The following is a 14,756-nucleotide window of genomic DNA, read 5'->3' as shown; positions in this document are numbered from 1 at the left end:
CTATTTGATACATTGGCCGAGGTAAGAGTATAGGGTTCACGAGATGTGTCTGATTTGGATCCTAATTATAGAAGTAGTTATGAATTAGAGAAGCAAATGCCTTATGGCATCTGGAAGCTAACAAAAATAGTAGGATTGTTATAACTCAACTGTTTCAAAGACACATGAAGGGTGAAACAAACTTTTCCCTTTTGGAGAAGTGTCAGCTAAAGAATGAACTTCAGATGTAGGAGCTAACAAATAAATATGAAATGCGTCAAAGCAGATCATGCATATATATAAACAACGTATGCATTCAGAGATATCCAGGTATGTAAAGAGCGTAAATTTAACTTACTAACTGTTATTTTGGAGCTGATGTTAAGTTTTACTGATTTAACAAACTTAGGGATCTAACAAAGGACCAGATCCAGGAAAGGGTCTCTGGTTATTGAGACTGGCGACATGGAAAATGAATGAATAAACTCAACGTGAGGAATATTTGTGTGTGTTTGGATGATCCTCACAAATGCAAGGATCGGTCCGTGGCAGAGTGCTCTCGTCCAGATTCAAAATGGTGTACAACTGTGAAGTTGTCTTGTCAGGTTGATTGGTGAAAAGTGCAACGTACTTCACCAATAGAAAGGGCAGACGAGGTTGTTTGCTTTAGTGGTCAAAACTCTTGTTAGTGACTAATAGACACAACAATAAACACATAACATTATTCATTAAAAAAGAGAGATAACTAGCAAGTCTTTTCAAGAACTAACAAAGAACACACTTCAAAGGACCGTGTCTTGGAAAGACTGCGTTATGTCAAAAAAAATGAAAAGACATTCTTAGAAAGCTGCAAACTCTTATGTGGTTGGTGCACCACTTTTCGGATAAAAAGGCTTTCAGCCAATGGTGTCATCGCAAGAAGTTTGTGTCTATTTGATATAATTTCTTCTCACAAGACACAAACTTAATATTTAGCAAAAAAAAATTGAATTTCTGTGAATTCATAAACTTACAAAGAGAAGGTCATCTTCAAGGAAAAACACTACTCATACTCAACAAGGCACCTGGTAGAGTGCTAAAGAGTCTTTGTTGTATTTTGAGCATTGTGTCTTGTGTGCTTATATTGTAAATCTACTCCTAAGTTATAAATAATAGTATATATGTTGCTTGCCTAAGTCTTTAGTTTGAGAGTCGTATTAACTAGAGTTAGTCGAATTATCTTTGTTTTAGTCAAGCCTCCTTACATCATTTTTTTTATGTTCTCTTGGGTAGAATTGCCTAGGAGTGTCAACTAGACTCAGTTGATGAGTGGTGCAGCAGAGTTGCTGTTCCTTTATGCTCTTATCTTGGAGATCGGAGTTGGTGGCTAGAGTTAGGCTTGTGGAGTTCTTCAAGTCTAGATCAACTAGACTTAGTTGGTTTAGTGGGCAATAGAGTAATTTCTTAGTTTTCCAGTGTAGTAGAATTGCTATAGTAACGGGAAGGGATTAAAGAGTTTTAATCCCTAGGTTGCAAGAGTTTGTAATCTTAAACTTTGCTCGGTTTGAATGAAATTGAGTTTGGGTTGAAATCTTGTGAGTACAACTCATGGTTTTCACCACCCTTGAACAAAGGGGTTTCCACGTAAAATCATTGTGCCTGATTTACTTTAAGCTATTTATTTTCAGCACTATTATTGTGTCGGGGGACCTGGTCCAGTGATCACTGGTGGACGCATACATTCCAACAATCGTTATCAGATCTTGGGCTCTCTATCTTTTTAGCACGAAGAGAGAGATTCTTGCAAAGAGTGGCGACTCCACTAAACATGCAAAGAGGTCAGTTCCCTACAAGGCCACCTCTCTTTCATGGTCAGTTCTATAAATGATGGTATATTTGAATGAGTGACTATTTCATGGTTGAGGATATTTAGGTATGAAATGTTTTTTGTGAAGGTCCTTATGTGCCAACTATGGAAGTAAAAGATGGAGATGTCACAAGAGTCATTCCCAAAACTCGACAGCAATATAATGACTCCGACAGAAGAAAGGTTGAGAAAAATCACAAAGTCAGGAAGCTATTGATGTGTGGCATTTGGAGTAAATGAATATGATCTGATTTCGTCTTGTGAATCACCCAAGGAAATTTGGGATCGGTTGAGAACAGTGCACGAGGGTATGGAGGAAACAAAGAAATCTAAGCTAGATCTCTTCACTACTCATTTTGAAAGTTTCACCAAAAAACAAGGTGAATCTATTCATGAAATGCATACTAGATTCTCCACCATTACAAATGAGCTTATGTTCCTAGAAGAAACTGTCCCTGCATGCAAGCAAGTCTCTAAGATATTGGAAATTCTTGCCAGATCATAGACAAATGAATTTGTGATTGGTGATGAGACAAAGGACCATAAAGTAGTGAAGTTGGATGCACTATTTGAACGTCTTCAAGGTCATGAAATGCATAGAAAGAAGGATGGTCTCATAAAGAAAGGAAATCTTGACAGAGCTACAAACTCAAATAACTTGTGTTACAAGTGTGGTAAACCAGGGCACTTCATTAGAGAGTATCCTATGCGCAAGGGTGAGCACAATAAATATGTCATATCTGGAGGAGACAAGAACAAAAGAAGGGACCAGGTCCGTGACAAGTCACGAATAAGAGAAATTGCTGATTATGGTGTGATGAAAGATCTGTCAGTCTGGGGAAAGACCTCAAGTGATTAAGATGACTCTGAACACTCTGATGATGCTTTCATGGCAAAGTCAGATGATGAAGATGCTAATGAAGAGGTAACCTTATCATAGTTCAAATAATACTTGAATACCTTTTCCATTAGTAAATTGAGAAAGCTAGCGGTTGTACTAATTGATTTGATCAGTGAGCTAACGACTGAGAATGATCTCGTGAACAACAACCTAGACATCTCTCAAGATGAAAGAAATGCTCTAGTAACCCAAATATTTGATATTGAAAAACAAATGGTTGTTCCAGAAGCTAAAAATCTTGAACTAAAAGAAAAGATAAAAAGGGTGACTACTACAGTTTTTAAAGGAAAAAAATGAGGACAACAACTAGTAGATGGATCTTGAAAATAAGTTGCACATTGCTGAAATGAAGATGGAATTGGCTCTAGAAAGAAATCTTATGTTGGAGAGGGACCTGGTCCGTGAAAAAGAGGAACTGAACAAATCCATCAAATGGACCACTTCTTCTAAGATTCTTACAAATCTAATTAATCAAGGCAACAATAGTAGAAGAGGGTTGGGTTATAAGAAGATAGATCCCCCATATAATCCTCACAACAAATATGTTTCTGTTGCTGGTAATTTTTTATGTGTGAATTCTGGTCGAAATTGACATCTTAAGAAATATTGTCTTGTCTGGAAAAAGCATGAACAATGTTTTCCAAATCATTCAAAATAGAAAAATGGGCAGAAGAAGGGAACTCGTCTTGCTCCTGGTGTTGAGTTGAAGAAAACTAGTCTGCCTTACTGGACAAAAGCTTTTCTTATCACTCCATTATCCGCTTAATGGGAACTCCGTATGAAACGGGTTCCCAAGGCTAAAAAGTTATTTGATATGCAAGTGAAAGGAGGTAACATTAGTCAATTTTGGTTCATCATTAGTGAATGCTGAAAACACATGACTGGAAAAATTTAAAAACTTCCTCTCTCTCAAGGCACTTCAAGGTGGAGGTTTCTCTTTTAGCATGGCAAGAAATGGTACATTCTTGGTGTAGGTAGGACTTGAAAGTCTATGGAACACTCTTTTGAAGTTGTGTACTATGTCAATGGGTTGAAGTATAATCTTCTAAGTATTTCACGGATTTGTGATAAAAGAAATTGAGTTATATTCTTATCAGCAAAATGGGTGGTCACAACTTAATCTCTCGGATCATGAGGTTGACAGAAAAGAGATGCACGAATATGTATACTGCTGATCTAAACATTACTCATTGTAACATTCTAACTTTCCTTGGTCCTCAAAGTGAGAATACTGATATATGATACATGAGACTTGATCATGTGATTCTTCTCTCTAAACAAACTTGTGTCAAGGGACCTGGTCCGCGATCCAACCAAAATAAAATTTGTAAATGACAATATTTGTGATGCTTATGTTGAAGAGAAGTAGATCAGACCATCTTTCAAGTGGAATAAGCAGGCTTTTAATCTTCCAAAGAAGTTTCGCGCAGAAATGGTGAATACTACATATTTTGTGACCAAAATGATGATATTGAGAAGTTTGATCTCAATAACGCTAAAAGAGTATTTGTGGGATATTCTTCCTCCAGCAAGGCTTATCGGATGTATAAAAATAAAATTGTGCATTCAAGAAAGTGTTCATGTGATTTTTGATGAGTTTGGAAGAATTGAGAAGTTGCGAAACAAAGAAGATTCTGAGATGGAAGAGCTACTTCAGATTTAGAGTGGTCTAAATAGTGAGCTTGCTGAAGAATATCATCTTCACGAATCCTGCAATCCCAAAGAAGCTGATGCAGATGATGAACCTGATGAGAGACATGGTCCGGTAGATACTGCTGAACAAAGATGATGCAGTTCAAACTTGTAATGTGAATTCTGAATGTGAGAATGAAGAAGCTAATCAAGCTCATTTTGAAAGAAGCAAATTATGACACTCTCTTCCCCGACCAGTTGACAGATTGTCCAAGTTCCTCTTCAACAATGGTTTCAAAAGAGGTAAAATTGACAAAATCCTCCTTTTGAAATCACAAGAAAAATAAATTTTGATTATTCAAGTATATATTGATGATATCATCTTTGAATCAACCATTGAGGTGTTGTATGAAGAGTTTGTTGTACTCATGAATAGTGAGTTTTGAAGTGAGCATGATGGGAGAATTAAATTTCTTCTTGGTGCTGCAGATCTAGCAAAACTTCTAAAGGTACCTTCGTTTGTCAAGAAAAGTAGAACAAGTTGCTGAAGAAGTTTCACATTATGGATGCCAAGAAAATTGATACTTTTTTGGTGACCAACTCGAAGCTGGATGCTGATGGATCTAGTCCATATGTAAATGATACAAGTGTTAGAATTTATGCAAAATTCCAAGCTTGTCTAACATAATCACATTTGAAGGCTGCTAAGAGAATCCTAAGACATTTGATGAAGAGATGGACCTGGTTATACTCTATCCATCACGAGATTTTTCGTTGTTTGAAGGAATATGGTGGTACTGATTATGTTGGGTATCAAGTTGATAGAAAAAGCAGGAATGGCTCATTTTTTGGGTTCATATCTCATTTCATGGAAAACTAAAAATGCAAGATTCAGTTTCTCTTCCAACAACTGAGGCAAGATATGTAATAGATGCAACTATAAAGAGGGACCTAGTCGAGATAAACAAGTTGAAGTTGAGAATACTGAAACTTGAATCAATGGATCCTGCCTTAATCAATCAACCCTCTCATGACTATGCAAAGTGAGTAGGTATCCTTTTTTTCTAGTTATGTATGTTTTAGCAATTTCAGTCTTCTACCTTTTGTAGGTATACACACATGGCAGAATTGTTGAAGGAAAATAGAGGTCTTGATAGATCTAGGCAATTACATTCAAATTACAGGGAGGGACCCGGTCCGTTCACGAAGATTAGCACTGTTTACAATGCATTTTGAATTATGCATGAGAACTGTTGCAACTGCCACATTTCTGTCATTCAGAAATCTGACCGTTGTCCTCTCATTTGAATACCAAACGACACCTCCTTTCACATGATACACACTTTCACCTCCTTTATACTTCATATTTCTTTCAATCTCCCCAGAGAATTCAAATCCCCTTCCAAACTCAGAAATTTTCAAAACCCTCTTTCTCTTCTCTCAAAAACACTTCAAAATGTCTAAACCCTTTGTGCGTAGTGGAGAATTTTCTGATGAAGAGGGACCAGGTTCGGCAAGCAAAAAAAATAGAAGATGGAAAAGATGATGTCCAAAAAGGAAAGGGTCGATATTCTGAGAACTCAGAGTATTCTGAATGGGAGGGTGTCTGACCTTGAAATGAAAAACAAAATCTGGAATATGGATGTGTTGAAGGGAAGATAGGGAACAAGAGTAATGTGTCTAAGCTGTTGGTGGAACATGAGAAACTCAAGCTTGCTATGGAATCTATGACATTTGCTCTTGCTAACAAGGATACAAAAATAGTTTGTTTGAAGGCTTAGCTTCTCAAAGCACAATAAGAGGGACCAAGTTGAAAAGAATTGACATCCGTGAAGGTTCAACATGAAGCTCTGGCAGCAAAGAATGCTGAACTTCAAGAGAGGCTTCTGAAATAACCATTCTAAGGGATATGCTCTATTTATCCTATTCTTTCAATCCCTTGCTCCTAATACACCCCCTCTTTTCCTAAAGTCTCGTGTCAGTCCTCATTCCTATAGAAGCTGAGTGGGTATTGTCTTGGTTCTCATTCATAATAATATTTGCAATGTGTTGATTGCTAATCTTTTATTTAGGAATGAAAAATGCCTTGTTTCTACTAACTTGTCTCATTACTTTATGCATTTTTACTCATGCTCAGTGTTACCCAAGTGGCCATGAATTTGCTTGAACTGCATTTCTGTCAACTTGGTTATACTGCTTTAACCCTTTTTATGATGTCAAAAAGGGGAAAATTGTTAAGGTATGAGATCAATGTTAGCTACTTGAAGATAACTTGGTCATGTTGCTGATAAGGGGAATCAATGCTAGTTACTTGAAGAAGATATGGTCACGCTGATAGGGGAAAGAAGCTAAACAAGTTTGTCATGATCAAAAAGGGGGGAAATGGTATTTTATTGATGATGTAAAGTTTTGATGATTTAACAAACTTTGGGAATGATGAAATAAGGGCACCAATCCAGTTACCTGAAGAGTCATGTTGACAAAGGGAACTGGTGAAATGGGGAAGAAGGTGAATAAGTATGTCATCATAAAAAAGGGGAGAATATTATTTTGGAGTTGATGTTAAGTTTTGATGATTGAACAAACTTAGGGATCTAGCAAGGGACCAGATCCAGGAAAGGGTCTCTTGTTATTGGGACTGTCCATAAGGGAAATGAATGAATAAACTCAACAAGAGGAATATTTGTGTGTCATCATCAAAAAGGGAGAAAATGCTGTATTCTAGGTGTTTAGATGGTCCTCAGAAATGTCGGGACCTATTTTCTGACAGAGTACTCTCGTCCAAATTGAAAATGGTGTACAATTGTAAAGCTGTCCTGTCAGGTTGGTTTGTGAAAAGTGCAACATACTTCACCAATAGAAGGGAGGACGAGGTCGTTTGTTTCACTGGTCAAAACTCTTGTTGGTGACTAATATACACAACAATAAACAAACTACATTATTCATTCAAAGAGAGAGAGAGAGCTACCAAGTCTTTTCAAGAACACCCAAAGAACACACTGCAAGGGACTTGATCCCAGAAAGACTGTGTCTGTGAAAAAGACAAAAAGATAGATGTCAGAAAGCTGCCAACTCTGATGTGGTTGGTGCACAGCTTTTCAAAGAAGCAGTCTTTCAGCCAATGGTGTCATCCCAAGAGGATTGTGTCCATTTTTATATAGTTTCTTCTCACAAGACACAAACCTAAGATTTGGCAAAAAAGGATTTGAAGTTCTGAAAATTCATAAGCTTAAAAAGAGAAGGCCATCTTAAATGAAGAACATTGCTCATAATCAACAATGGACCTGATAGAGTATTAAAGAGTCTTTGTTGTATTTTGAGTTTTCTGTCTTATGTGAATATAAATCTACTCCTAAGTTATAAAGGATAGTAGATCAGTTGCTTGTCTAAGTCCTTAGTTTGAGTCATATTAACTAGAATTAGTTAGTCGAATCATCTTTGTTTTAGTCAAGCCTCGTTACATTATTGTTTTCATGTTCTCTTGGGTAGAGTTGCCTAGGAGTGTCAACTAGAGTTAGTTGATATGTGGTGCTACCGAGTTACTCCTTGTTTATGCTCTTTTCTTGGAGATCGGAGTTGGTGGCTAGAGTTAGGCTTATAGGATTGTTGAAGTCGAGATCAACTAGAGTTAGTTGGTTTAGTGAGCAATAAAGTTATTGCTTAGTTTTCGTTTGTAATAGAGTTGGTTGATGAGTCTGGGATTTCGACTAATTTAGGGCTTATTATTCATAGTATTAGTTTCCTCAATTTCTATTTGATGATCTAAAATGATGTTAAAGTGATTAATTGCAATTATGAAGGTAAAAGAGCAAGGCAAGGACATTACCGGGTAAAAAAGAGTAGAAAAGCTGAAATAGTTGAAGGCAAGGCTGACAATCGTCGAGACCAATCGGTGACTCGCCGAGAGGCCCTCCAGCTCGCCTAATGTTACAACGTGCCAGTATTTAGACAAAGGCAACTTGACAATGGGAGGTACAATTCGGCGACGCACCAATTGGATCGGCGAAGGAGATTCGGCTCGCCTAAAATTATAGGATAGTTAGTGAAGATGTAAGCAAAAATGGCGATGAGAAGGGACAAATGGCGCATCGCCAACCTGGTCGGCGAGCCCGACTTCGATAGACTAAAATCACAACACAAAGAGGGTGAAGTCTCAAGATGAAAAGGCGATGGACATGAGAAATTGGCGCGTCGCCGACCTGGTCGGCGACGTGTGACTTATTTCACCAAATGACTCCGAAGGGAAAAATCTGAGAACGTATAAATTGATTTTTTGAAAAGAGAAAAAGGGGTTCTCAGACATTTTTATATTCAGGTTTTTTATCCAAACATTGTTTGTAGTAGTTTTAGAGTTTTGGAGTAGAATTTGAAATTGGGTTTTGATTTTAAGTTGATTTCAAGCATTGTGAAGACTCAAATTTCATTACACAGCTTATGGAGAACATAATTGGTAATATTTTCCTGCTTTTTATAATATGTGGCAAAAACCCCCATTCTTGGGGGTGTGACTATGTGATTAATGATCTCAATTAGCCTATGTGTGTTAGTAATTAATGATTTAATTGTTCATTTGAAGTTGGTTCGATTAATAACTGAGTTTTAATTCATGAATTGTAGTTACAAATGCATTTCTAGTCTAGTATTCTTTTGTTTCTTGAGAAAGAGATTTTAGAATTAAGGTTATTAATTGATGATTGTAGTGATTGGGTTGTTGTGGGTTCAACTTGAGAAAGTTTGTCTGAATTCAATCCTACCAATTTAGCTCGAGAGAGTAGATTAATTGAGGTTTGGAATGTTCATAATTGCCATGCTTGTTGAGGCTCGAGAGAACTCTCTTGAATCGTGATAGTTGATCGAGAGATAGCTATCATATCTAAAGCCTGGCCTACCCACGAAGAGTCAACGATTTTTAGTAATAAGTAATCACTCGTATAGTGAAATTGGAAATTAATCGATCACACCCCCAAGGATCCCACTCTACTTGAATACTCCCCTGTTATCCTAGTTGTTAATTGACAAATCCAATTCCCCCATTTGACACTAGTTTTCAACCCCTTCAATTTACTATATTTGTTTCGATAATTTCTATTCCCAAAATCGATTAGAACACGTCTTTCATTTCTTAATTAAATTATCTATTGTAGCACTCCCTGTGGGATCGACCCCAACTCTTCGTTGGGTTTATACTAGATTGCGATCACTTACACTTTGAATTGGATAAAGTATAGTTGAGCATTATCAAAAATCGCGCCGCTGTCGGGGAGTGTTGTTAGAATTCTTTTAGTGAAGTTTAGTTGTGATGTAATCTTGTTTGTAGTTTAATAGACTTGCTTTGTGTTTTTTGTTGGCTGCTATTTAACAGGTGACGAGATGAGTGTGATGAGTGTGAATGGGAGCAACGCTAGCCAACTTGTACATCATGATGACATCAAACACTTTAACGATGTTAATGAGCCTTAATTGGGTAGTGTGGGTGCTATTCGGTTACCTACGGTCGTGGGAAATGTTGTATTCTATGTGACTAGCATGATGTTGTAGCTATTGCAAATGAAAGGTTTATTCGGAGGGCTGGCTCATGAGGATTCCCATGACCATATTCGGAATTTTGTGGACTTGTGTGGTCCATTTTCGTTCAAGAACATCTCGTAGGAGTCAGTTTGATTTCGGTTGTTCCCTTTTTCTCTTATGGGGGAGGCAATGAAGTGGTTGGCCGAGTTACCAAGAAAGTCAGTCACTACTTGGGAGGAGCTTATCGAAACTTTTTATATAACGTTCTTCCCACCCTCGAAGATGGTGAAGTTGAGGGACAATATTCCGGACTTTAAGCGAGTAGATGGTGAACCTAATCATGAGACATGGCTGAGATTTCGAAAGTTGATGCTACAATGTCCAACTCATGGACTGGGGCAATGTGATACTAAAATATTTCTACTAGAGTTTAGACTCAGTCAACAAAGGTCTGGGTGACGAGCTTGTTCGAGGAGGGATAATGCAATAACCATTTGAAATGGCATCTACTTTTCTTGACGAAATGGCAAAAATTGACCATGCTTGGTACACTCAAGAGGATCATGTGTCTCCTTTGAACTTCAGGATGACAAAGGAACAAATTAAAAAATATCAAGAGCGGGATGAAAACATTAGCAAAATGATGTCCCAAATGGAGTTGTTGAGAAAACAGGAGTTGGAGAGTGTTGATGAAAACAAAGAGGTAAAAAGAGTGTCCAAACTCAAGGAGGGTTCTTGCCCGGGCTCTTTAAAGTCAGGTGGGAATCAAGGTTGGAACACACTTATTGAGGATGGAGAGAGAAGTTACAATCGAGATTGGGCTGACCAAAATGACTTTTGGAGGAGAGAAGACAACCATTATGTGTATTACAAGCAAATGGGTGACAACCCAAAATCTAGGGGAAGTTTGGGAAGCCTTCCAGTAGATGAGTTGTTATCGTGTATACTAGATAAAGTCGAAGGATCTGACGACGTGCTTAAGGAAATGAAAGTTGATTTCTCATCCTTGAACAATCAAGTAAACTCTCATTCAGAATCTATCAAGTTACTTGAATGTCAAATGAGTCAAACTCTCAGCCCAGCTAGACTCCAAGCGATTAGAAATGTGTGCAAATGATGATATGGAAAATTCAAAGGCTTATCATGATAGATGCTTAGCGGTTTTCACACAAAGTGGGAAAGTTGCAGGTGGATGATGTGAAGATGAATGATGAGGCAAACGCTAGAAGAGAAGGACACCATTGATGTAGAGAGGTCTAACCAAGCATCGAAGAATAACATGCCCGAAGAGGATAAAGAAAGTCCAAGGCAAAGCACCACTGAAGAGCTACAAATAGCTAAGGAAGGGGCTGCTTCTTCTTCAAAGTCAGTAAAACCGCTGCCCAAAATCATCCCCCCTTTTCCTCAAAGGTTCAAAAAGCGAGATGAAGATGCAAAATTCAAGAAATTTCTATTCGTATTCAAGTCTCTTTCCATAAACCTTCCCTTAGTGGAAACATTTTTGGAGATTCCGGGATACACAAAATTCTTGAAGGAACTAGTCACGAAGAATAAAACTATGGAATTTGAAACAATTGAAGTTTCTCATAATTGTAGTGTGGTTATGACCAGCGATATGATAAAAAAAAGGATTCGGGGGAATTTATCATCCCATGTACCATTGGAATGCTTCCGTTTAGCAAAGCTTTGTGTGACTTGGGGGCGAGTATAAACTTGATGTTGTATGCTATCTTGAAACAACTTGGGCTGGGCGAACCTCAATCCATAACAATGCGGCTTCTCATGGGTGACTGGTCTATTAAATACCCTATTGGAATACTTTATTATATCTTGGTGAAGGTGAATAGATTTTTCTTTCCGGCTGACTTTGTTATTTTGGATTGTGGTATTGAAGCGGAGGTGCCTATTATTTTGGGTAGACCATTTTTTGCAGCCGGAAGAGCTCTAGTAGATGTTGAAAGTGGTGAGTTATAGTTCCGGGTAAATGATTAGGAGATTACATTCAATGTGTGAAAATCGATGAAGCAACCTAGTGACATCCATGTGGTCTTAACAATTATTGTGATTGATGAAGTAGTGACTAGTGTGAGTGAAATGATGTGTATGGGTGAACCCCTTGTTGTTGTCCTTTTAAATTATGATGAGGACGAAGTGCAAGGGTATGATGAGGTCGTGGCTTCTCTATGGGGATTAGGTGCTCATTCTAAAATCCATTGAAGCTTCATATTGATCTGAAAAATCGAGAGAGTCCTCCGGCTAAACTATCCACTGAAAAACCTCCAAAACTTGAGTTGAAAGCGCTCCAATCCCATCTTCGGTATGTATTCTTGGGAGCAAACGACACTTTGCCCATCATCATTGCAGCGGACTTTCTTGAGTGGTAAGTGAAATTGTTGGTCAAGGTGTTGAAATGATATATTCAAGCCATCAAATGGACAATTGCGGATATTGTGGGGATTCCTCCCGGGATTTGCACTCATAAAATCCAATTGGATAGTGAATACAAACCAAGTGTTGAGCATCAAAGAAGGCTAAATCCACCTATGCAAGAAGTGGTGCAGTAAGAAATCATCAAGTGGTTAGATGCAGGTGTGGTGTACCCTATTACGGATAGAAAATTGGTAAATCTCGTACAATGTGTACCAAAGAAAGGAGGCATCACGGTGGTTCCAAATGAATAATGTGAACTTTTACTTATGATGCCAGTCACTGGTTGACGAGTATGCATGGACTACCAGAAATTAAATGCATGGACCAAGTATCATTTCCCAACGCCATTTATGGACCAAATGCTTGATTGAGAGGCGTGGATGGTACCACTTTTTGGATGGTTATTCTGGATACAACCAGATTTCCATTGCACTAGAAGATCAAGAAAAAACCACTTTTACATGTCCCTATGTGACCTTTGCTTTCAAGAGGAGGCCTTTTGGGTTGTATAATGCTCCAACAACATTTCAATGATGTATGCTCTCTATTTTCACAGATATGGTGGAAGACTCAATGAAGGTATTCATGGATGATTTCTAAGTCGTTGGTGATTCATTTGAGGCCTGTCTTGAACACCTTGGGGAAGCGCTACAAAGGTGCATGGAAACCAATCTAGTTCTAAATTGGGAGAACTGTCACTTCATGGTAAAGAAGGGCATTGTTTTGGGTCACAAAATTTCAGGAGAAGGAATGCAAATAGATCAAGCTAAAGTCTAAGTCACTGCCAAGCTCCCCCTCCTATCTCAGTAAAAGGTGTCGGGAGTTTTCTAGGCCATGCGAGTTTATACAGGCGGTTTATAAAGGATTTTTCCAAAGTAGCACACCCACTTTGCAAATTGCTAGAAAAGGAATCTACCTTCAATTTTGATGACACTTGCCTAAAAACATTTTTGTGCTTGAAAGAAAAACTAGTGTCAGTCCCAATCATTATTGACCCCGATTGGAGTATTCCGTTTAACTCATGTGTGATGCTAGTGATGTTTCTTTGGGAGTTGTTCTTGGTCAACAAAATGGGAAATTATTTCACCCAGTTTACTATGCAAGAATGTGGCGCAAAAGAATTATACCATCACATAGCAAGAATTGTTAGCGATGGTTTATGCGTTTGAAATATTTAGAGTGTATCTTTTGGGAACCAAAGTGGTGATGCACACGGATCATGCTGCCATTAGGTACTTGATGGCTAAGAAGGATGCAAAGCCAAGATTGATTCGTAGGTATTGTTTTTGCAAAAGTATGATTTCAAAGTAAAAGATCGAAAGGGATGTCAAAACCAAGTGGCATATCATTTGTCTCGGTTAGAAACCAATATGGTTGATTCCAATGTGAGGGACATTGTGGCTGAATTTCCTGATGGAATGGTGATGAGGGTAACCCAAGGCAACCCACCTTGGTATGCTGACCTCGCTAACTATGTAGTGTGTGGAATAATACCCAAGGGTCTTACCTTCTACCAACAAAAGCAATTCTTGTTCGATAGAAAGAGGTATTTCTGGGATGAACCATATTTATTTAGAGAATATGTAGACCATATATTTTGTAGATGTATACCGGAAGAGGAAGTAAATGAAATTCTCAAAGCTTGCCACGCTTCACCTATTGGTGTACATCATAGTGGGTTGCGAACAGCCGCCAAAGTGCTTCGAAGTGGCTACTATTGGACATTACTATACCAATATGCACATGGATTTTTTAAATAATGCATAAAATGCCAAAAGCAAGAGGTGTATCACGAAACCATGAGGTACCTCTTAATCCCATACTAGAGGTTGAATTGTTCGATGCTTGGGGAATAGATTTCATGTGTCAGTTTGTGAGCTCTTTTAGAAACAAGTAAATTTTTGGTGGCAGTTGATTACGTTCTAAATGGGTGGAAGTTGTTTCTTTACCCAACAATGAGGGAAAGAGTGTTGTGCAATTCTTAAAGCGCTAAATTTTTGCAATATTTAGTACCCTGCGTGCTATTATCTGCGATAGAGGGTCTCATCTTTGCAACTGATTGTTTGCATTATTTTTGAGCAAATACAAAGTTAAGAACAAATTTTCAAAACCATATTATCACAAACAAGTGGCAAAGTTTAGGTTTCAAATCAAGATATTAAGAGTATTCTAGCAAAAACAGTGAATGCAAATCGGATGAATTGGTCTCGGAAGCTGGATGATGCTCTTTGGGCGTATCACGCCGTTTTCGAAAGACCAATTGGCATGTCACCATATCAATTGGTATTTGGCAATTCTTGTCACCTACGAATCGATCTTGAACATAAGACACTATGGGCATTCAAGGCGTTAAGTTTGAACTGGGGAAATGCTTCAAAAGGGAGAGTAAATCAACTTCATTAATTGGAGGAGTTTTGGTTGAGAACGTATGAAATTTTAGCCATTTATAAGGAGAAAATA

This window comes from Solanum tuberosum, unplaced genomic scaffold (assembly GCF_000226075.1).
Source record: "Solanum tuberosum cultivar DM 1-3 516 R44 unplaced genomic scaffold, SolTub_3.0 scf00124, whole genome shotgun sequence".
NCBI lineage: Eukaryota > Viridiplantae > Streptophyta > Magnoliopsida > Solanales > Solanaceae > Solanum > Solanum tuberosum.
The sequence above is the reverse complement of the archived record's forward strand: the minus strand, read 5'-3'. Positions refer to the sequence as shown.